General features: G+C 36.8%; 2 long non-coding RNA genes across 2 annotated transcripts in view; one reads left to right on the top strand and one right to left on the bottom strand.

Annotated features, from left to right (window-relative positions):
• Positions 1-9796: 9796 nt before the first annotated feature.
• Positions 9797-15537, bottom strand: LOC115293622. The gene is made up of 2 exons (XR_003909532.1): positions 15463-15537; positions 9797-9935 (listed from the first exon to the last, which is right to left on the bottom strand). It is a non-coding gene; the product is annotated as an uncharacterized LOC115293622 (long non-coding RNA).
• Positions 15538-15610: 73 nt separating this feature from the next.
• Positions 15611-22231, top strand: part of LOC115294208 — a 17292-nt gene continuing 10671 nt past the window's right edge. Inside the window, exons 1-2 of the long non-coding RNA XR_003909765.1 lie at positions 15611-15693; positions 16203-16398. This is a non-coding gene — a long non-coding RNA (uncharacterized LOC115294208). The remainder of the gene's footprint in view (positions 15694-16202; positions 16399-22231) is intronic.

The following is a 22231-nucleotide window of genomic DNA, read 5'->3' as shown; positions in this document are numbered from 1 at the left end:
TATATTTAATTCGTGTTTAATTGTCCCAGCCTTTGAATACTTCTCCCTCTGGTAGCACCTGTTTCATTCTCTTGTAATAATATTTCTCATTACAAGTGGAGAACACATACCATGTACATATGTACATACCTATACATACATGTCAGGACTTCGTATAGCACTTAACTCTTAGAGAATGGGGTCTAGATAATTTACATGTTAGCTCATTTGATCATCACAAACATTCCACGAGTCGGTACTATTCCCATTTTGCAGATGAGTTAAGAAGGCACAGGGAGCCCAATAACTTAGATCAGAGAACTAGAATGTGGCAGGGTTGAAATCTGAGACCTGGTACTCAGACTCCAGAACCTGCTTACTGTTACCACTGGTGTACATTCTTTAGTAAAACGCTGTGGATGTCAGTGCTGCTGTCGTGTGACAGTGGCATAAATTTAGGTAAAGAATAGGTTAGTTCTGACTACTATGAACCCTGGAAATGAGTGTTTGAGCAAGCGGCATTTGAATTCGTTCATGGTAGATGTCATTTTCCAAAAACAGAAGCACAGGAAGTGGATGGAGCTGTGAGTGAAGATGGAAAGCTTCAGGACATACTTGGGAAATAGGTAGTGACTTGATTTATGTAAGTTGGATGTGACCTAAAAGCAGTTAGTGAAAACAAAAATTATTTACCAAGAAAAAAAATTTTAGCTGGTCTCAGACTTCTGCATAACGCTAACCGTTAGGAAACAATGCAGCAATTATAGACTTCCAGAGGAAAAGTCACAGCAGAAGAAGTCTAGGACCAGCCTAGATCTAGATAATGTAGAACTGAAAAAAATGTCAGAACACCCACGTCACTTATAAATTTATGAAAATGTACTGCCATTGATTAGCAAATGATAATAGGAATCAATGAAGGAGGATCAAAGTAAATATAATGAGAACACAAGGTCATCTCAGGCAAAATTAAGCAATGTTAATTTTAAACAAGTCAAGGCCAAAACCAATTCCAGTATTAAAAGGTCATTATATGTTGCAAATTGTAATCAGTATATGAAATGTCAATGTAAATCTTAAGCTAGAGTATCTAAAATAAGGAATAATCAGTAAAGTTGACTTAAAATTTGGTACCTTAGGAAAAAACATATTTTTAAAAATGGGACAGGACATGTTTTATATATATTGATTAGACTATCGAAAGTCTCAGGAAATTCAAAAGCCAACATTATATAGGTCATGAACTCTATCCATACCACAATATATCTGAAAGTTATTAATATGGTTTTTAACCAGGAGCATGTAATCATTTGAAAATAAAAGTGTATTTCTAAATAGCTACGGAGTTGCTATTAATTTGCCTGGACAGAATATTCAATATATAATGAAGCAGTCCCAGAGCTATATCCCAATCTAAAAGTGAGAGCTATCTTCCTTGCCCTTCCATTTTTAGTCAGATATATTTTTATATAATCTAGATATTTGTACACTTCCTGTGCTTAACAAATTAGTTTCTTTGACCAAGAAAGCATTGTACTGAGGTAAAAATGAAACTTTAACTAGACTACAATGTAATAAAGTCCTTACAAAGCTAGCAGGATAAAGCTGAAGTTATTCTGAACACGTTTGTTCCTCGGGATACTATGCTGCGGGAGATAACCACTAACTAAACATGAGCCGTCTTGCCTCTGCAGTTGTCAACTAACTTTACTTTAATACCTTGAGAAAAATCATATTTACATTAAAACACACAAAGTAGAATGTAAAAGGCCACATAAATTTTAAGAGATAAAAAGTGAAGTTCAAAGAACTTTTCACTAATCTTAGAACTTTGGAAGAGCTTTAAGTCTTTTGCTCTTTACAGTCTTAGATTTCAGACCTATTTGCCAATTTACTTAATGGCAAATTTATAATGCTATATGTTTACATAAAATAAGAAAATAGGAGCGCCTGGGTGGCTCAGTCAGTTAAGCGCCAGACTTCGGCTCAGGTCAGTATCTCATGGTTTGTGGGTTCGAGCCCCGCATAGTCCTCTGCTGACAGCTCAGAGCATGGAGCCTGCTTCACATTCTGTGTCTCCCTTTCTTTTCTATCTGCCCCTTACCTGCTCACTCTCTTTTTCTCTCTCAAAAATAAAGAAACATTTAAAAAATTAAAATAAAATCAGTATTTGCCAGAGAGTTAAAAAAAAGTAAGGAAAATTAGAACAAAAGAATATAAATGTGGAAGATGATGCAGAAAAGAACAGAATTAACACATAAATGCAGTAACTGGTTCTATATTCTAGTCTCTCCTGTGTCAATTAAGTAACAGTCTGGCAAATCTAGTCAATGAGAAAAGGATAACACTTAAAATTTTAAAAGGTGATGTACGTGGGAAAGGCTCTGGATAAGAAAATACTATATATAAAAAATGTGGGCATTTTCCCCTGAGAAATGCAAATAACATTAAATCAAATAAAGATAGATAAATTGACCATGGAAGAAACTAAAAATGTTTCTGAAAAACTCCCTGCAAGAGTCCAGAGTGATACAGTTTAACTGTGGATTCTTGAAAACTTCCATGAAACAACCTAAAATTTGGAATGCTGCTCAATTCATTTTACTAAATGCTTTTTTCCCAATTTTCAAATAAATCGGTAAGAAATTTATAAGTTAAATGTACATTTCAGTATAAATGCAGAAATCCCAACTAAAATGCTAACATACCAAATTTAACAATTAAAAGAATCCATCCTAATAAGGTAGACTTAATCCTGGAAATACAGTAAAAGGCTGTTATGAAGTTAGGAAATATGCTAATAGAGGACATCAGTAGTTCAAAGGAGGGACCCAAGGCTTTTGATAAAACTCATTTTTGTTTCAAAAAGGAAAGAAACTTAGGTAGATACTTTAATGAGAGCCTTAAGTTAGTTAACATCCAACTTAGATTTAATGGTGAAATTTAAGTGCTATTTCCACTGCAGTCAGGTAAGACTTCCAGCTTTGACCTTTATGTGTTAGTTCAAGTGCTGGAAAAGTAAGTAGTCACTGAAAGTTTGTCCAATGGATATCAATTAATGAACTTAGGGTAGTCTTTCTAGTTTGAGATGTGATGAATTTCCTTATTTGTTTGCATTTTTTATATCAGCAAATTTTAGCATTTTCTTTATAAGATTCTTCGTTATGCCTAGATTTTTGTGTAATTGTGAATGAATTTTTTTCTTTCCAAGTATATGATTTATAACTTTTAAAAATGGCTTTAAGTAGCTACTATGGATATATATTTTGTAAAAGTCCATTTAATTGGCTCATTAAATGAAGAATATTTTAGTTGATTCTCATGAGGTATATATGTCCAATCTGATTTGGGTTCCTCCAAAACTGCTTATCAGCCTGGATAGTCATTAACCTCCTCGTAGCAAAACCCACTATGACCTTATTTTACTCAGTGTATCTGACTCATTTGGCATGGTTGACCACCTCTTCATTCTTCATGTAGCGTTGGAGTGGATCCTAGCGCCTTCAGTGGGAAATACTCTTGGTTTTCCTCCTTCTCATTAACCATTCTTTCAAATTCCACTTTGCTGTTCTTCCTCAAATCTTTATTCAAATATCGGCATACCTCCAGGTTCTGTCTAGTCTTCCTCTTTTCTTTATGCACACTCTTTCCTTAAATAACCTTATCAAGTCCCATGGATTAAGTCTATTTATAAACATTTTAAAAATTACAGTTTGATTTCAATTTTATATTTCATATCTGAACTGTGTGCATCACCATAGTAACTGAAGAGGTGTGAGTAATTAAGAGTGTTGGTAATTTTTTTTCTCATCTGTAAATTTTCTAAATTCCCAGAAAATACATATTATTTTTAGAACCAGAAAAAATAATTTCATTTTAATTGAAACTAGTTATCTTTCTTAAAGGGACTCTAACATGAAACAACTGTTCTGTGTCAAATTCCACTTCTTCATAAACAACTTCATTGTGAAATTGTATTCGAAAAAGCATTTCTTGGTTATATCGGTTTTTTAAGAAAATGTTCATTCAACAAGATTCACATAAATTTCATCACACAAGTATTTTAACTTATGTTAGGTTGTTGACCCCTGGACACTGAAAACTTAGATACTGAACATGAGGTCTTGGAATTTTTCATGAGGTATTTTAATAGACAAGTTCATTACGATGCATTTTAGATTTATATCAGATTCTAGCCCATTTTGGATAGTGTGTAAATTAAATACGAGGTAAAGTTAATTCACATAAAATGTTAGGCACAATAATTTTTAAAATTTACTCATTTAGTATTACAGCAATTGGAAAAATGTCTTTGGATAGAGGCAGGAGAAAGCATGGGGAGTGAAATAATGGGCAAAAAATTGCCGACGAATATTGAGAAAAAAAAAAAAAAAACAGGTCCCCAGGCGTACAACATTGCTACTGACCAATATTTAATTGGAGTAGGTTGAATTTGTCATAGGAAGGTCTTTGTTGTCCAGAGTTTGGTAATGGAAACTTTATAAAACCAACAATAACAATTTAAAAAACCCAAACCAGGGAGGAATAAGTAATTCCACAAAGAATGAGAATGTATGGTATTTATATTCCAAATATATAGACATGACTACTGTCTTGGAGTAATAAGTGCATTGTAGATTAAATTCAGCCATAGGTACTATCTAAATAAGGCTACCTCTGCATTAAGTTTAGTTTATAGGACTATGATAACTTTGAGTATTCTCATAATTAACCTACTTTAAATAATGCTTCTGTAAGTTATTCTTTTTGTACAAATTAATCTCCATTTCTCAATCACATTTCTGTTTGTTCTCCTCTGTGTAAAAAATACTGAATTCCATCCAGATCTGGATTGCATTTTGTGTTCATTGTCATCTTACAGAATTCTGCATGACACTTTGTAAAATTACAAATAGCATTTGACACTTCAAATTGGCTTCTGAAATTTCTATAATAGTTTATATGTAAGTCTGAGATTTAATGTGTAAGTTGCAATTCTGGCTTTCTGCATTAAAAAAAATTTTTTTTAATGTTTTGTATATTTTTAAGAGAGCTCAAGCAGGGAAGGGGCAGTGAGTTGGGGACAGAGGATCCAAAGTGGGCTCCACGCTGACAGCAGCAAGCCCAATGTGGGGCTCCAACTCAAAGTTCATGAGATCATGAGCCGAGTCGAACTCAGACGCTCACTTGACTGAGCCACCTAGGTGCCCCTGGCTTTTTGCATTTTTAAAAGAAGGTTATAGTTATAGTCATTTGATTTGTTTCTAAAATTGTGTAAAACAACTGCCATTGGATTTAAAATGCAATATTCTCTAGAAATGAATTAAATTGATGGGAATTCCAAGTTGATAAATGCAAATGAGATCTTACTAGGTTTTTTTTAATAACTGTTTTAGTTTTGGGACAAAATAAATGAAGTTTTACATTAGTGCTGGTTTGGTGATATATATACTTAATCAGCAAGAACCAATACATCAGTTAGTTTAGAAAAACTGAAGAGAAACTAACAGTCCCTTATTTTTGAATTAGATAACTGTCTAAATGATTATAAACTTTATGCTTTAATATTTTAATTCAATATATACCCTTAGAATATTTTATGATAATTGTGTGTGATATAAAGATATTCACAAATGTAGCATCTTTTAGGTGTGATAGGTATATACAAAATGACAATCATCATATTCATTTTTGCTATGGACTTAGGACTCATCACATTATGAAGATACTTCGTAGTGCAGCAATATGTACCCCAAATAGCTTTATAAAGGAACTAGCTGTACTTTTCAATTATTTTAATTCCATGTTTGAATTACTAAAAACTGTCCTGATCTTAGAAAAATGAAAGCTTGCATGATATTTAGCTGCTTGGGAAGTATTTCTTTGACTTTTCAGTCCATGTAAAACTTTGTTTTTACTTGCAAAGTAACAACATTTATGTTACAAACACTTTATCAGGATCTTGTGAAGTCTTTCAAGAGAGTTTTCTCTCCGTCATTAATAGTACTAATAAAGAAGGTGGGTAGGATTTAAAGCTGAAATGGCATCAGCGATAATTTATTTTAGCAATTGAGCTTTGTTTATGCTATTCATCTTTACCCTACGCAGTGTGGCTTTTTGTTTTAATTGTCAACAATAAAAGAGAGAGGGGTTATGAAACATCCAGATTTCACGTTCTTTTGAAAAATGTTAAGATCTGGTGATTCCAGGTTTACATTCTACTCTGGATCTCCATACATTCTGCATGTTAACTACAGATAGCTGGAAATTACCTGCATTAGGCCTCTGTAGAGGGGACACACGCTCTCCAATGTGGCACAGTCCCTCCTGCTCCTTATGTCTTTTCTTCACTTGGCCAACGTCATCAGGCATACCGCACTACTTTCTGTTAGATGTTTGTCCCTGAGCATTGAGTTTATGACCCCTGAGGTCCAGATTGCTATTAAGAACTTCAATTATTGGTGGCCTACTTCAACCTTTACAATTACATTTTGTGCTTTAGAAATTTCAGTTTGTTAACAATGAAGGTAAAAGTAATGAGAGGAATTCAATTTTATTTGAGATAATTAAACAAAACCGGGCCTTTGAGTTGGAGGATGCTATATACAGTTACTTGACAAAAAATATATATAAACTTGCTTCCTTGCTTTCTTTCCTTTCATTCTCTTTTTCTTTCTTTCTTCCTTTCTTTTTTTTTTTTTTTAAACACTTATTTCTTCTTAAGAGATAGAGTGTGAACAGGGTAGGAGCAAAGAGAGAGGGAGACACAGAATCCAAAGTAGGTTCCAGGCTCCAAGCTTTCAACACAGAGCCCATCATGGGGTTTGAACTCATGGACCTTGAGATCATGATCTGAGATGAAGTCAGACCCTTAACTTACTGAGTCATCCAGATGCCTAAACTTCTGTACCCTTGCTGTTCTGCTAACTTAATGGCAAAGTGAATCCAGTTGGTTTTGTTTTCACAGTTATGACAAGGTTGGGAGAAATTTTGTCCATTTTCATAGAACCAAAATTCATAACAAAGAATATTTGGACACTACAATGGATATTTAGTTTCCTTTTCTGGCTTAAATTGGGTGTCTCTAGCACTGACCTCCCCTGTTGTAGAATAGTTAGGATGCTCTTACAGAGTCAAGCACTTATCAGACTAGAGAAGGTGCCCAAATGTTGGCTCAAAGACAGATTGGCTAGAAAAATGTGAGGCAACCCATTAAGAAAAAAAAACCCAAGGGGGTGCCTGGATGGCTCAGTCGGTTAGGCATCCAACTTGGCTCAGGTCGTGAGTTTGCAGTTCCTGAGTCCAGTCCCGCATCGGGCTCTGTGCTGGCAGCTCAGAGCCTGGAGACTGCTTTGGATTCTGTGTCTCCTTTTCTCTCTGCCCCTCCCCCCTTCTCACTCTGTCTCTCTCAAAAATAAAGAAACATTAAAAAAATAATAAAAATTTAAAAAAACCCAAAACTTCAGCTTCTGGTTCCGGAAATGGTGGACTAGATTATTCTGATCTTTTTGTTATAATATCCAACTAAATATAACATGTTCTTGAGGTGTGAGAGAACTAACAAGGTCATGAATAATTGCCAGACTGATATCTGGAAGAAAATGAAAATCCAGAAAGATGAGTCTGGTATTGAGACCGCCTTTGCTCTGGAAGGGGCGATTTGTTAACCAAGAATAGGAAGCTGAGAGGAGGATTAACATTTTAATATTTCTGAGAGCATAAGGACAAAAGTTAGAGTGTTGGATGCCCACGTTTGAGACTCTGGTAGGATTCTTTGGTGTGAGAACTAAAAGTCCACATTTCAGGAGTAAGGGTGAGCCAGAAGTAAAGCATTCACATAGACTAGTTTCCAAGTGAGTCATCTAGACAGATCAGAACTTCTCAAAGTGGATTGCTGTGAAATGTGATTTCTAATTAATGTCCCTAGCAATCTGAAAGATGAAAATCTGGAGAAAAAACATTTTCCTAGGCCTCATTATTTTTACAAATAATTTTTCAAGTGCAGTTTTTCCATCTACTACCTGAGAACAGAAGGTGAACGACAACAGGAATGAAAACTAGCAGAAACAGCAGACAATAGAAACAGATCCAAAGTGGCACTGAATATTTGGATTGTAAGATAGACTTTGAAATCCACATGGCTACCATATTCAAGGAGATAAATGATTAAAATTTCATTATAGAACTGGAAATTGTAAAAAATATTAATGAAGGTTTGCAAAAGAGCCAAATATTTGAGAACTAAAAAAAAAAGGAAATAAAATTAAAAACTCAAAACTTGATATTAGTTATCCAATCTGCATAATTAACTGCAGTCTTAACTTCTTAAAACTACACGTTTATTGTTTTATAGTTCTATGGGTGAGGAGTCCAGGCACGGCTTAATGGGGTCTGCTTCAGAGTCTCTCAGAAGGCCTCAATCAAGGTATTGGCCAGGGGGAAGGTCTCATCTGAAGGCTCAGCTAGGGAAAGATCTGCTTCAAGTCGTAGTTACTAGCAGCTTGTGGCACTGAGGGTCTCAGTTCTTTCAGGGCCATTGGAAGGGGGCATCCTTCAGTTCTTTGCTATATGGACCGCTCTCCATTAGAGCAGCTTACAACAAGGCAGCTTGATGGAAAGAGCCTATAGAAAGAGTCTGCTAACAAGACTATTGGTCAGAAGCCTCTATGTCCAGTCCAGGAACAAGGAGAGGGGATTACACAAGGGCATGAATAGAAGGAGGTGTGAATCACTGGGGCTGATCTTAGGATCTGCCCACCGAAAGATTATAAATACAACTAGAGAGAACTACTGAATTGGAAACTCAGAATAAAATGTTCATAATAAAAATTGTCTTCATAACTTTCTGTTACTCTACCATCATCAGTAAGGAGGGGTTGGTATTTACCCATGCCCAGAAAAATGGCAGCAGTAGTGTGGAGAGAGGATAAATAAGGATATATGTTACTTGAATGTAGAAATAAGAAGACCATTAGAGAAAGAAATGAAGGATCAAACTCGGCATTTAGGAATTCCATTTGTCCTTGTTCTGGATGCAAGTGGATACCCAGTCTGTAGTACTCTTTATAAGAGAGTTCTATCTAATTTGCAGCTGAATTGGTATTTTTGATATTGATAAATAGAATGCCAGTACATAATCAGTGGAAATATGTGTCTACAAACTATGAGCTATTGCACAATATTTTACCTTCCCTATTTTTTTGCACATGATTTTCAAGGTGCATGCATCATATTTATTTCCGAGAAGCATATCATTTTCTTAAACAAATACAGTATCTTCATGGGAGGATAATATTTGTAAATATATTTTAAATTAGCATACATTTCAGTAAATTCTTTAAATGTCAAAAAAAATGGACACAATTGCAGGTCAAGAATGAGTTTTAGGGGGCGCCTGGGTGGCTCAGTCGGTTAAGCCTCCGACTTTGGCTCAGGTCAGATCTCACATTCGTGGGTTCGAACCCCACGTCAGGCTCTGTGCTGACAGCTAACTCAGAGCCTGGAGCCTGCTTCAGATTGTGTCTCCTTCTCTCTCTGCCCCTCCCCCTCTCATGCTCTGTCTCTCTCTGTATCAAAAATAAATAAAACATTAAAAAAATTTAAAAAAAAGAATGAGTTTTAGTTTAATCTCATAGGTGTTCTTTCTTTGTTCAGTTTAATTGTAATGGAAAATCTCTTTAATATTGATGGGATTTCTTTAGAATAAACCATCACTATGTCTGAAAGGCCAATTTCAACAGGCAAGATTGGACAGGAAACAGTGATATGAGAAACCAACTTACCTATAACAATTGATAAACAATACCTCTAAACAAAGTCATTATAATTCTTTTTTAATGATTGATAAATTTAATGTGCATATCAGCTGCATATTAATTTAAAAATGGTCTCCAGCTGGATTCTTACTGAATGAGATCCAGGAACTTTCTTCATAATCTGAATAGATGCACAGGAAGCTATGGGGGGAAAAGAAAGCATATGGTGAGCAAATTTTATAATGCCAGGTATTACATTAACATTAAAGCATTCCACATTCAGCATAGCATTTAAAACATTATGAGATTGTTCAGTTATTTATCATCAACTACTCAAAGGGAAACACAGATAGATATTTATTTACCACGACTCTCTGTAGAAGCATTCAGTAAGACATAAATTTATTTTATATATCAGATTTTATGTATTAATGAATTTTATCCTTTCAGGTAAAGAATAGATGAGCTTTTGATTTTAGTTTAGAAATTAGATTTTCAAACTATTTTGTTTCTTAGGATCATTTTAATCTGTAGAATTAATTATTATTTTAAACTAAAATTATTATCTGTAGAATTAATTATTATTTTAAACTAAAATAATTATCTGTAGAATTAATTATTATTTTAAACTAAAATTATTATTTTAGTTATTGATGTGAAACACATGGTCATTATAGAAAATATGAAAAACACAAGAGAAGCGGGGAAGATCATTTCATGCTAGTAGCATTTTGATTTATTGCCTTATATCCATGCATTTTTGTTGATATTTTATGTTTTTGAGATCATATATGTTTTGACATTTTAATTTCATTAACCCTTTCCCAAATTACTATACATTTATAAGTTATATAGTTTTTTGGGGTATTTTGAAAGTGGTTGAATAATAGCAGTAACACACACTAAAAGAGAAATACATAAACATGACATTTCCATAATATCCAGTTCATATTCATTTACAAGGGGGAAAAGAATCACACATTTTTTTATTATAAAAACTTCAGCATGATAATTATATATGATTGCTAATGTGGGTGTAAATATATTTAATGTTGGAATAGTTCACAAGCACGCAGATGATTAAATTCTGACTTTCAACATATTTTTAAGATTTCCGTATCTCACCACCTGGGTGTGATTCATAATTAGAAAAATAAAGGTTCCGTGTATTTGGAAAGCCCTAAAAGAAATGAAAATATCTATACAGTCATCATTTGGTAGAGGGTAATTTGTTAGAACCTTTAGAAACTAGAGTTTTAAATGTCAGGTGAAAGAACAATGCCAGGAGTGCCTTGGTGAATCTGTTGGTTAAGCATCTGACTCTTGATCTTGGCTGAAGTTATGATCTCATGGTTTGTACTGATAGTGCACAGCTTGCTTGAGAGTCTGTCTGTCTCGCTCTCTGTCCCTTCCTCGCTTGCACACTTTTTTCTCTCTTTCTCAAACTAACTTAAAAAAAAAAACTCAAACAAAAACTAAATTAAAAAAGAAGAGAAAACAATGCCAGAAAACTTCTTTCACTTTTCTGAAAGGTAAAGAAAATGTAAAATCAGTTTGGCAGTTGGATCTGAAAGTCTAGATTGAAGTCCTCTGTCATTAACTAGCTAAGTGACTTAGGGCCGATCACTCTTTCTTGAATTTAGTTTCTGCATCTCATACATTGAGGGGATTGGTTGAGAAGGTCTGCAAAATACCCCTGAGCGCGATGCTCATGCTCGATGAGTCCTTGAAAGCCTGTCACGGTAGATGTAATTTGCTATTAACATTATTTTTTTAAATTTCTTTTTTAAACCTCCTATTTCTAAATGACAAAGTGGTAATGTTCTTAAGCACTAGAGAAATGTGTGGGGTTTGGCTTGTTGTTTCAATGATTTCCTCCATTGTGATATTTCTCCTTCCTGCTTTTCTTTCCCGCAGCACTATCTCCCGAGGCTAGACTCAAACTTTTAGAATAAAAGGAAATTTAACGGCCAAGTTCAACTCACTATTCAATACCTGAATATCCTCTAAATATTTCACACCAAATACTCACTCCCCTCTGTGCCTAAAGGATGAAGACATATTGTCTACCCTAAGGCTTCCATTTTTCCAATTTGAAATGTATTTATTAGTAAACAATGTTTGATTTGAAATTGTTTTCTCAATGTTTTGTGTCATTCATCTTGGCTCTAAAATTTCATGGTAATGCAAGTTATCTCCTTCATTATTTTCAGCAGGTTCAAGTACATTTTTTAGCTTCTTGCTATGTTCTCCCCTGCATCCCTCCTTTGAGGGTTTGATGCCAATATTTTCTCTGACATTTTGGCTATTTAATTCTCAAATTAAATATTACAATGCTCACTTTCCCCAACTTGGCCAACTTTCCAATAAACTTTGAGATTATGTGGTTATTTTTTACCAAGGACTTTGTCAATTTTATTATGACAGTTATTTCCTTCTTACTAATTAGAATGAGGCCTTTGTGTAGCTGTTCCCTTATTTCCTCTATCTTGTGAAAAAGAAGAGGAGAGCCACTAACATTCACTGAGTAACTACTATATGCAGAGTACTTAATTGCATGCACTGATGTCATTTACTCTTCAAAACAACTCTTCAAAGGAAATGTCACTGTCCCTGTTTTTTGCTTCCCAGATGCAGAGTTCTTTGAGTTAATACCAAATCTCAAATAATAATAAATAAATACCTGGGGGCGGCGGGGCCTGGGTGACTGAGTCAGTTAAGCATCTGACTTCTGCTTAGTGCATGATCTCACATTATGAGAGTTTGAGCCTGGTGTCGGGCTCTGTGCTGACAGCTCAGAGCCTGGAGCCCGCTTTGCATTCTGTGTCTCCCTCCCTCTCTGCCTCTCCTCCACTCACACTCTGTTTCTCTCTCTCTCAAAAATAAACAAACATTAAATATATAGATAGATGATAGATATATACTTGGTATGTACATTTTCAAGACAAATAGAATGAAGGTAAAAATGCTTTCCAAGAAATAAGGTGAATGTTTTTATTGATTTATTTTATGATAAGTTGTTGGAAGAAAATCATGCTGTTTCTTCTTCTTTTTTGCTATAACCTCACGAATTGGTTATTTGTATGAATGCATCTGTTTTATTCTACATATGATAACTCATTTGTTATTTAGTAAAATTCCCAGGAATTTTAAGCAATTTATGAAATAGCTTTTCCCCCCTTCTCTGGAGGGTAAGGGGATTGGCATGAAGTTTTAAATTGTCCAGATGGTAGAAATGTCTTATTCTCAGAGCTTAGTTTCAAACCAAACTTATACTGCTTGGCTCTACACACAATTGTGTCAAACTCATGTTGAAAGAAAACTGAATGGCGCTTATTCTACATTTGATGGACTAACTTGAAAATTACTGAACATATGTTTGGTAAACAAAGATTTCTTTAAGTGTTTCACATGTCAAAGAGGTCACTATGTTTTCTAAAGATTCAAAAAAATATGGAGGTAAACCCAAACAACACATTGTCTGAAACAAGGACACTGAAGAACTCCATTAAAACCTGCTTTTTACTTCTTTTCCTGCTTTTATTCCTTGCTAGGACCTGTACCCCTACCCCACTTTACACATGCCTTGTAGTACAAATAGCACATGTCCCCCTTGTAAAGGACAAGGAGTTAATGGTTTCTCTAACATAGATAACACCTGAGGAAGGACCAGGTGAGACGGACCAGACGAAGCGCCCGTAGGCGTTTTCCAGACCACTGGTGAGGAGTAACACTTGGACCCTCATCTTTGTTCTGACCAGTTTCCGGACGCCTGAGAGGACACGTACACCAGACCATTGTCCTCAGTCAAAACCCTCGGACCCCGAACAAAGGGGAGAGGCCCTCTTTTCCTTCCTGAATCTCCCAGACACTTCTCCTGTGTCGTCTGTATCTGCTCTCTCTGTATCTTCAATAATCGTTGCCTTCATCTCCTGCTGGCTTGCGTTTGATTTCCATCCTACATGCAGACAGGGACCCCCTTGGCTGGGTCCCCAGAGCCTGTTTGCCACATGGAACATGGAACATGCATTCCATCACTCTTGTTGAGAATGAAATGACAAAAATCACAGTTATTTTCTTCTGACTAAACCCTTTCCCCTTCAACTCATGAAAAGCTTCTCAATCACGGCTTAATCACTTTCCTTCTCCTTAAACTATCTGGCCCATTTGCTGCATTTACCACTGCTGGGTCTTGCTCCTTGTTCCTGAAAGGATGTGCTCTATTTTGTCCTCTCTTGTCATCTTACTACTGTTTTGATTATTCCCCACACACTCCCTCCTCAATTCTTTTTCCTGGACTATGTTGAGTGTTGTTAGCTCTTTGGTGTTTCATTCTGGTTGACAGCTTCTCTTACTCTATAAAAGTCTTTCTCAAAAAGAACCATGACCCTCTATCAGTGTCTCCAGGATCACTTGATGAAAACGAAGACTCCTGGCCCTCATCCTTGACCCAGTGAATGAGAATCTCTGTGAGTAGAACCTGTACTTTTGTCTAGCTCTCCAGATGATTATTATGTGCAGTGAAGTTTGAGAATTCCTGCCTTTTGTCTTTTCCTGGGAAAATTATGTCCATTGTCATGATTTTAATAATCACATTCTTAATGAAGACCCTTGAGTTTTGATGGCCAGCCTTGAACTTAACCCTGAAAGTCACAATAATACACTTTGATGCTTAGTCTTTTTTCTTACAGGCCCTTTGAGATAATTATATTCATAATGAAATCTTTCTTCTCCAAAACTCATTTTAATAGTTAATAATATTACCATTTATTCAAACTTACATAAAAAAAAAAGCAAATCAAAACAAAGTGAAAAACTTCATGTTTATCTTAGATGTTTCTCTTTCTTTATTCACCTCCCACACATCCAGTCAAGCAAGACATCTTGCTGATTTTATTCCATAAATATTTTTAAAAATCTATCCTTTTTTTCTGTCCTATGACTACTTCCCTAATTTAGGCCTTCATCATATAAACCATTATGAAATACTCCCAACTGTTCCTCCTGTTTCCTGAATTTCTCCCCTTTGATCCATTCTCCCAACATAATATAAAACTACACATTAAAAAAGACATTTCAGGGATGCCTGGGTGGCTCAGTCAGTTAAGCATCTGACTCTTGACTTCGGCTCAGGTCATAATATCACAGTTTGTGAGTTCAAGCCCCGCATTGGGCTCTGTGCTGATAGCACGGAGCCTGCTTGAGATTCTCTCTCTCTCCCTCTTTGCCTCTCCCCTGCTTGTGCTCTCTCTCTCAAAATAAATAAGTAAACACTAAAAAAAGAGAATATAGTAGTTAAAACAATGATTAAAGGATTTTCACCCCCTGCAAGAATGAAAAGTAGTATAATCCAGTATCATGAAGGGAACAACAAAAGAGATACTCTTAATATTCTAGAAGTACACATTACTGTAGCCTTGCATGGAGAGCCTTTGCTAAATACATGAGTCTGAAAATCCTTCAAACAGCAATTCCATGTATAGAAATCCTAAAAAATGAAATTACTAGATAGCTGCACAAAGTATGTATAGTATTCACTTCATTGTTGTTTATAATAGCAAAAATACAAAACCCACCAAAAATAAATCCAAAAACCTAACTGTTATTTTCTAATTGGAGACATCCTGATTGTTCACCAGTAAGGGCTTGGTGAACTAAACTTTTCTCAATCTATATGAAAGGAATACTGCATTAGTTTCCTAGAGCTTCCAAACACACTATCATGTACCTGGTGGCTTCAGATGACAGTTTATTCTTGCATCCCTCTGGAGGCCAGAAGTCTAAAATCCAAGTTCTGGCAGAGTTCCACTCTTTCTGAAGGTTCTAGAAAAGAATCTTCCCTTATCTCTTCAAGCTCCTGGTGGCCCCTGGCACTCCATGGTTTGTGACAGCGGAAGTCTGAGTTTTGCTTTGTCCATGCGTGGCCTCCTTCCCCGTGTCTCTGTGTGTTCTCATTCTTGTAAGTTTGCCAGTGATTGGGTCTAAGGCTAATACTAAATCCAGGATGACTGCATCTCAAGATCCTTAATTATTTACATCTGCAAAGACCCTATTTCCAAATAAGATCATATTCTGAGGTTCCAGGTAGACATCAATTTTTAGTGATACGATTCAACCCATGAAGAATATTTATATAAAACTACTTAAAATGATGAAATGCATAAATATTCATTTGGTCATATAATGGCCTATAGGAGCAGACATTAGTTCTCATTGATGGTTTGGGAAAATCCTACATTAGGAAGTCAATCACAACTAAGCTCTTTCTTACAAATGATTGAAACTGTATAGTGGGATATGTTGAATTGTGTCTGGAAAAAGATATGTTGAAGTCCTAATTCCTACTATTTCAAATAGGCGACCTTATTTGGAAATAGAGTCACTACAGGTATAATCTGCTAAAATGAGGTAATACCAGGGGTAGAGTGGGCTCTTAGTCTAATATGACTGGTGTCCTTGCAAAAAAAGAGACATGGAAACAGGAGGGAGAACATCATGTGAAGATAAGACAGCAACTGAAGATAGCTGCAAGCCAGAGAATGCCCAAGATTGCCAATGAACCACCAAAAGACCAGGAAGAAACCAGGAAGGATTCTCCCCTGCAATTTTCCAAGGAACATGGCCCTGCCTACACTTGGATTTTGGATTTCCAGCCTCTAAAACTGTGAGCTAATTCTGTTGTTTTAAGCTGTCCAGTGAGTGGTACTTTGTTAATACAGGTATTTTTAAAATTACCAAAAACGTCTAAGTTAGGGAGGGAACAGGATATCTGAATTCTAAAAGCATCTAGCATTAACAGGTTTTTTGAAGTCGTGATGACCCCTTTTATCATATGCAGTTTCCTTGATCCTTAAGGTACTTGTCAGCCCAGAAGTCCTGTGATTTTAAACTGAAGTTTGCCTAAAGTAGACTATTTTGGGACTCCACAACCAAAATAGCAACTTAGGGGATAATTAAGATTTTCCTAGATTGTGCCTAGTGCCAGCTAGAATCTTCCCTGGTCTGAAATTTCAGTGACTTGATCAAGAAAACTAAACCTGGGGCGCCCAGGGAGCTCAGTTGGTTAAGCATCTGACTCTTGATTTTGGCTCAGGTCCTGATCTTACGGTTCCTGGGTTTGAGCCCTGCATTGGGCTCTGTGCTGTGAGTGCCAGAGTCTGCTTGGGATTCTCTCCCTCTATCTGCCCCTCCCTTGCTTGTGCTCTCTCTCTCTTTCTCTCAAAAATAAATAAACATGAAAAAAAAGAAGAAGAAGAAAACTAAACCTTACACTAAGAGTAATCCATGGCTTGTAGCAAAATAGAATTAGTTTTACTCCGTGCCAAGAAACGGCTCAGTTTTCAGTACAGGTAAGATTTGAAGACCAAGCTTTATTTGTCTCACTGTATCTCTCTCACAATCTCTTCTACCATTTTTTTCATTTTATGAAAATTTAATATTTCTATGTGGTTGATGGGAGATCAACTAGTAGATAGTTTTCTAAACTGTCCAGAAGACCAGGATAGAGAAGTTTTGAAATGCAATACTTTTTCACAACTTTCTTGGAGAGAGAAAGGGACTCAGGCAGAACAATAGGCAGAGAAACTGGCTTAAAATGAAATACAAATAGCAGGGATTTCTAGTTCCAGAACATGGTAGACTAAGGCATCAACCATTTTCTCCCTTTTACAGATTCTTTAGGAAAAAATGTACCACAAAAGAAGTCAAAATTATGACTAAGCTGGCAGGGAAATAAGAAGGAAGAAGGGGGGAGGGAGGAAGAGAGGGAAGGAAGGAGGGAGAAAAAAAGGAAGGATCTATAAAGGGGAATCAATCAGGATATTCAAAGCCAGAAAGCACTTTGTGGTTGCTCCGCAGCCTGGGTGATGGCATCCCTGGAAGTGGACTGTGGAGTTAAGCATTTTAACACTCACTTGGGGAAAGGAAGCATGAACATAGCCAAGGACTTGAGCTCAGAGATTGGAAAACAGCCCCCACCCTCAATCTGTCATTATAATCTGACTCCTCCAAGTGGCTCCTGTCCATGAAAGGGACTAGAAGAAAAGCAGCCTACAGAAAATGAAGCCATGTGGCCAAGAAACATAAGAAAAACAATAAAAATTTTTAGGCTCTGTATCAGTGTTAGAAATGCAAATAGACTCCCCCACCCTTCCCCATGCACTGTCTCTCTCAAATATAAATAAACATGAAAAAAAGTGGGGGGGGGGACGCCAGAGTGGCTCAGTCAGTTAAGTGTCTGACTTCAGCTCATGAGTTTGAACCCGACATCAGGCTCTGTGCTGACAGCTCAGAGCCTGGAGCCTGCTTCAGACTCTGTGTCTCCCTCTCTCTTGGCTCCTGCCATGCTCCTGCTCGCTCTCTCTCTCTTGCTCTCTCTCTCTCTCCCTCTCTCTCTCTCTCTCTCTCTCAAAAATAAACATTAAAAGAAAAAAAAGAAATGCAAATAGAAATAATGAATTGCTATACCATTCCCATTGAACTGGAAAAAATTGTATGTATCATTTTGGATGTGGGGAGACAGGAGCTTGTGCACACTCCAGGAAGGCATTTGAATTAATGCAGCCACTTTGGCTTGCTGCTTTGTAGCATCCACTGCAGTTGAAGATAAACATACCCTGTGACCCAGTAATTGCACTCCTAGATCACTACTCTCAATGCACTCTGCTCAGGTGCACAAGAAGATAAGTGAGAGGATATTCCTGGTGACACTGCTTGTAAAGAGGCAAAATGGAAAAATCTCGAAATCTTTAACAATAAAGGAATACACATGCAAATTGTAATATGTTCATTTAACATACTGTGTTTAAGTGAATGAACTTTATAAATGTATTAACATGAATGAATTCAGAAAAAGACAAGTTGTTGAAAAATATGGTCGGTATGATCCCATCTATGTAATTTTTAAAAGCCCAGAGAATATTTATTATATTATTTATATTTATTATATCATATTATATTAGTGATGGAATTCCACATGTGTGGTAAAATCTAAAACTATGAATTGAAAGCTCTATACACCCTTCAGAGTATTACAGGATGATAAGGCAGGAAGTGAAATAGCATTAGTGTGGATGTTGGATATGTTCCATGGTTATGTTTGGTTAGTTATATTTGCAACATCATACTTATTTTTAAAAATATGGAGGATCAGGGACACCTGGGTGGCTCAGTTGTTTAAGCACCTGACTCTTGGTTTCTCATGGTCATGAGATCAAGCCCTGTGTTGGGCTCTGTACTGAGTATGGGGCTTCCTTGGGATTTCTCTCTCCCTCTCTCTCTCTCTCTCTCTCTTTCTCTCTCTCTCTCTCTCTCTCTCTCTCTCTCTCTCTGCCTTCCCCCACTCTCATGAACATGTATGCTCTCTCTTTCAAAATAAATAAACTTAAAAAATAAAAAATAAAAATGAAATAAAAAGAGGGAGGGTCAAGAATATGTATGCTAAAATATAGTATTTGGTAATCTTGGATGATGGACATGTTGGTTTTCATTCAATATTTTCTATATTTTTCTGAATGTGTGAAATATAAGCTTTATGTAAATACAGTGTTTTCTGCTGGGTTCAGTCTGTTGATAACCACTGTTGTGACTGGACTAGCCCTTGTGGTTCTTACTATGACTGGAAGATGTCTGTAGCAATAGCCATCAGGAAACTGAAAACAAAAAGGTTTATTAACTACAAGTTGTAGGAATTACTTGGTATACCTGGCACTACACAGAGAACTTCACAGGGGTGGGGTGCTGCCTTTATTGGGGTAGCAGATAGGGGCCGAGTGTTTCACAGGCTCACTTTTTTTTTTTTTAAAGTAAGCTCCATGCCCAACATGTGGCTTTAACTCACAATCCCGAGATCAAAAGTCACACGCTCTACTGATTGAGCCAGCCAGGTGCTCCCTCTTTATGGGCGAATTTAAAACATAAGGGCAGGGTCACATGGGTGGTTCAGTGGGTTCTGCATCTGACTTTGGTTCAGGTCATGATCTCAAGGTTCATGAGTTCAAGCCCTGTGTTGGGCTCTGTGCGGAAAGCTCGGAGCCTGGGGCCTGCTTTGCATTCTGTCTCCCTCTCTCTTTGCCCCTCCCCTGCTCACTCTCTCTCAAACATAAATAAGATGTTTTTAAAAATTAAAAAAATAAACACATTAAAGCAGAAAGAGTTCCTGGGCGGCTCAGTCGGTTAAGTGTTAGACTTTGATTTTTAGCTCAGGTCATGATCTCTCAGTTTGTGAGATTGAGCCCTGCATCTGGCTGTGCTGACTGCATGGACCCTGCTTGGGATTCTCTCTCTCTCTTTCTCGTTCTTTTGCTCTCTTTCCCCTCCTCTTTCTCCATCTGCATACCTTCTCTCTCTTTCAAAATAAATAAACTCAAAAAAAAAAACAACCCATAAGCAGGAATTTAGAGTGTGAAGAGAAAAAAACAACTGGCCCAAATGGTCAGTTACAGAAAAAAAAAAAAAGATCGCTAAAACAAAGGAGACTCGGATTGGGGGAGGCAGACGGGCTTTTGATCTAGTTATGCAATTGGCAAGGTGTTTATTAGAGACAGCTGTTTTTAAGTGGCTGCCTTTTTGAAGAGGTTGCCTCCACAATCAAGGCTTAAGTCAGGCACTCACATTACAAATCAGAAAAACGATTTCGGCTTATGCTACAATTATACAAATATAATTAAATAAATAACATGTTGTATATAGCTAAAGTTGTGTGTATATATGCGCGGGCGTGTGTGCGCGCGTGCGCAGGCGCACGCTCAAAAAACAGCAAACGCAGGCAGGACAAACTTCCGGGTAGCATAAACAGGGAGTGATTCTAGGAATAAGAAGTTGGCCTAAAGGTAAGAACTTATTTGAGAATCCACATTTCCGCATGATGATCTAGTACAATTTTCAGTTAAAAAAATTTTTTTTTAAATCTTTATTTATTTTTGAGAGACAGAAAAAGAGACAGAGTGCAAGCGGGGGAGAGAGATGGGGAGACACAGATTTCGAAAGCAGCCTCCAGGCTCCGAGCTCTCAGCACAGGTCCCTGCTGGGCTCAAACTCAGGAACCTGGAGTTCATGACCTGAGTCGAAGTCAGACGGTTAACTGACTTAGCCACAGTGCCCCAGTTTTCTGGGTTTAAAGTAATAGAATCTAGACGGGTTAAGTGATTTTACCAAGGTCACATATATGTTTGTGTGGCATTAATACTCCGGTGCCCAGAGGAACTCTCAGATGATACCATTTGCTTCCATGTAGGAATTTTACAGTTAGTATGCTGCCTGAGGCTCAAGTGATAATTACCTTTGGGTAATTTTTTCCAATGCAAAATCAATGACTTATTGACCTATTTCTGTTCTTCAAGCAACAGAAGCAAGCATAGAGGAGTACTTGTGAGTCAAGTCATACCAAAAGGTAAATTGTCTAAGAGTTTGGCTGGTCTGTGTATTAACCACCGATCTTTTGGATTAAAAGGTTGATACCTTGTTTCTTTCGAACTAGAGTTAGTAAAAAAAAAAAAAGAAAAGAAAAAAGAAAGCAAGTGTGCAATGAATGTTTTAGAATCCAGACTGGCTTATTTTTCTCTGACAACATAGATAAATGGACTTGTAACTAGCAATGGAGGGAGATACGTCATAGAACCATATTGATTCTGTGGAGAACGGTTTTGTGCTCTTAGTAAAGGATTTTTTTTTTTCCTCTGGGAAAAGTACTGAACATAGAAGCATTAAAACAAGTGATGAGAAATGGAGGCCATTTACTGTACCTGTCCTCTTTGTCCTATATTTGTAATCACTAAGCATTTCCTGGGCATGGGACACAGAGCTGGATATTAGGAACTAGATTCTTGCTATTCTGTTAATTCCACTTGTATCAATTATTTGTCATATGTCATTTCTTAGCCAGAAAAACATGGATTTCAATGCTAAATAATCCAGAGATACAGCAGGAAAAGTTATTATTAAATACTTATTTAAATATAGTCATTACAAGTCTCCAGTATTAATGTCTGACCATTTGAAATGGTAAAAGATCTGCAACAAAGGGTCATTGGACGTGAGGGAAAGTAACAGAATATTTAAATTGGGTCTGACCTCAGGGAGTTGGATTCAGTATTGACCTTACACAGTGGAGCAGTGCGACCGCTTACATGATATACTTTGGAGGTTACTAGGGCCTATGACAGGAATGGTTTGGGTGTCTGGTTTTCATAAAATTCAGACACTGAAAGTGACTTAACAGCTAAGTGTGGGACTCTTCTGGAGCTACCTTCACTTACATGCCTGGCAATAGATGCTGGCTGTTGGCTGGGATCACAGCTGGGTCCGTTTGACCAGAGAACATACACTTGGCCTCTCTTTGTGGCTTGGGTCTCCTCATAGCATGGAGGTTTGAGTGGAGTTGGACTTCTTACACGATGGTTCAGGGCACCTTAAGTGAGTTCCAAAAAAGAATGAGTGGGGGCTGCATGGCCCTTTTTTACTTAGTCTCAGGTCCCACAGCATTCTTTCACTGTCAAGGC

This window comes from Suricata suricatta, chromosome 6, assembly GCF_006229205.1.
Source record: "Suricata suricatta isolate VVHF042 chromosome 6, meerkat_22Aug2017_6uvM2_HiC, whole genome shotgun sequence".
In the NCBI taxonomy this organism is placed as follows: Eukaryota; Metazoa; Chordata; class Mammalia; order Carnivora; family Herpestidae; genus Suricata; species Suricata suricatta.
The sequence above is the reverse complement of the archived record's forward strand: the minus strand, read 5'-3'. Positions and strand labels throughout refer to the sequence as shown.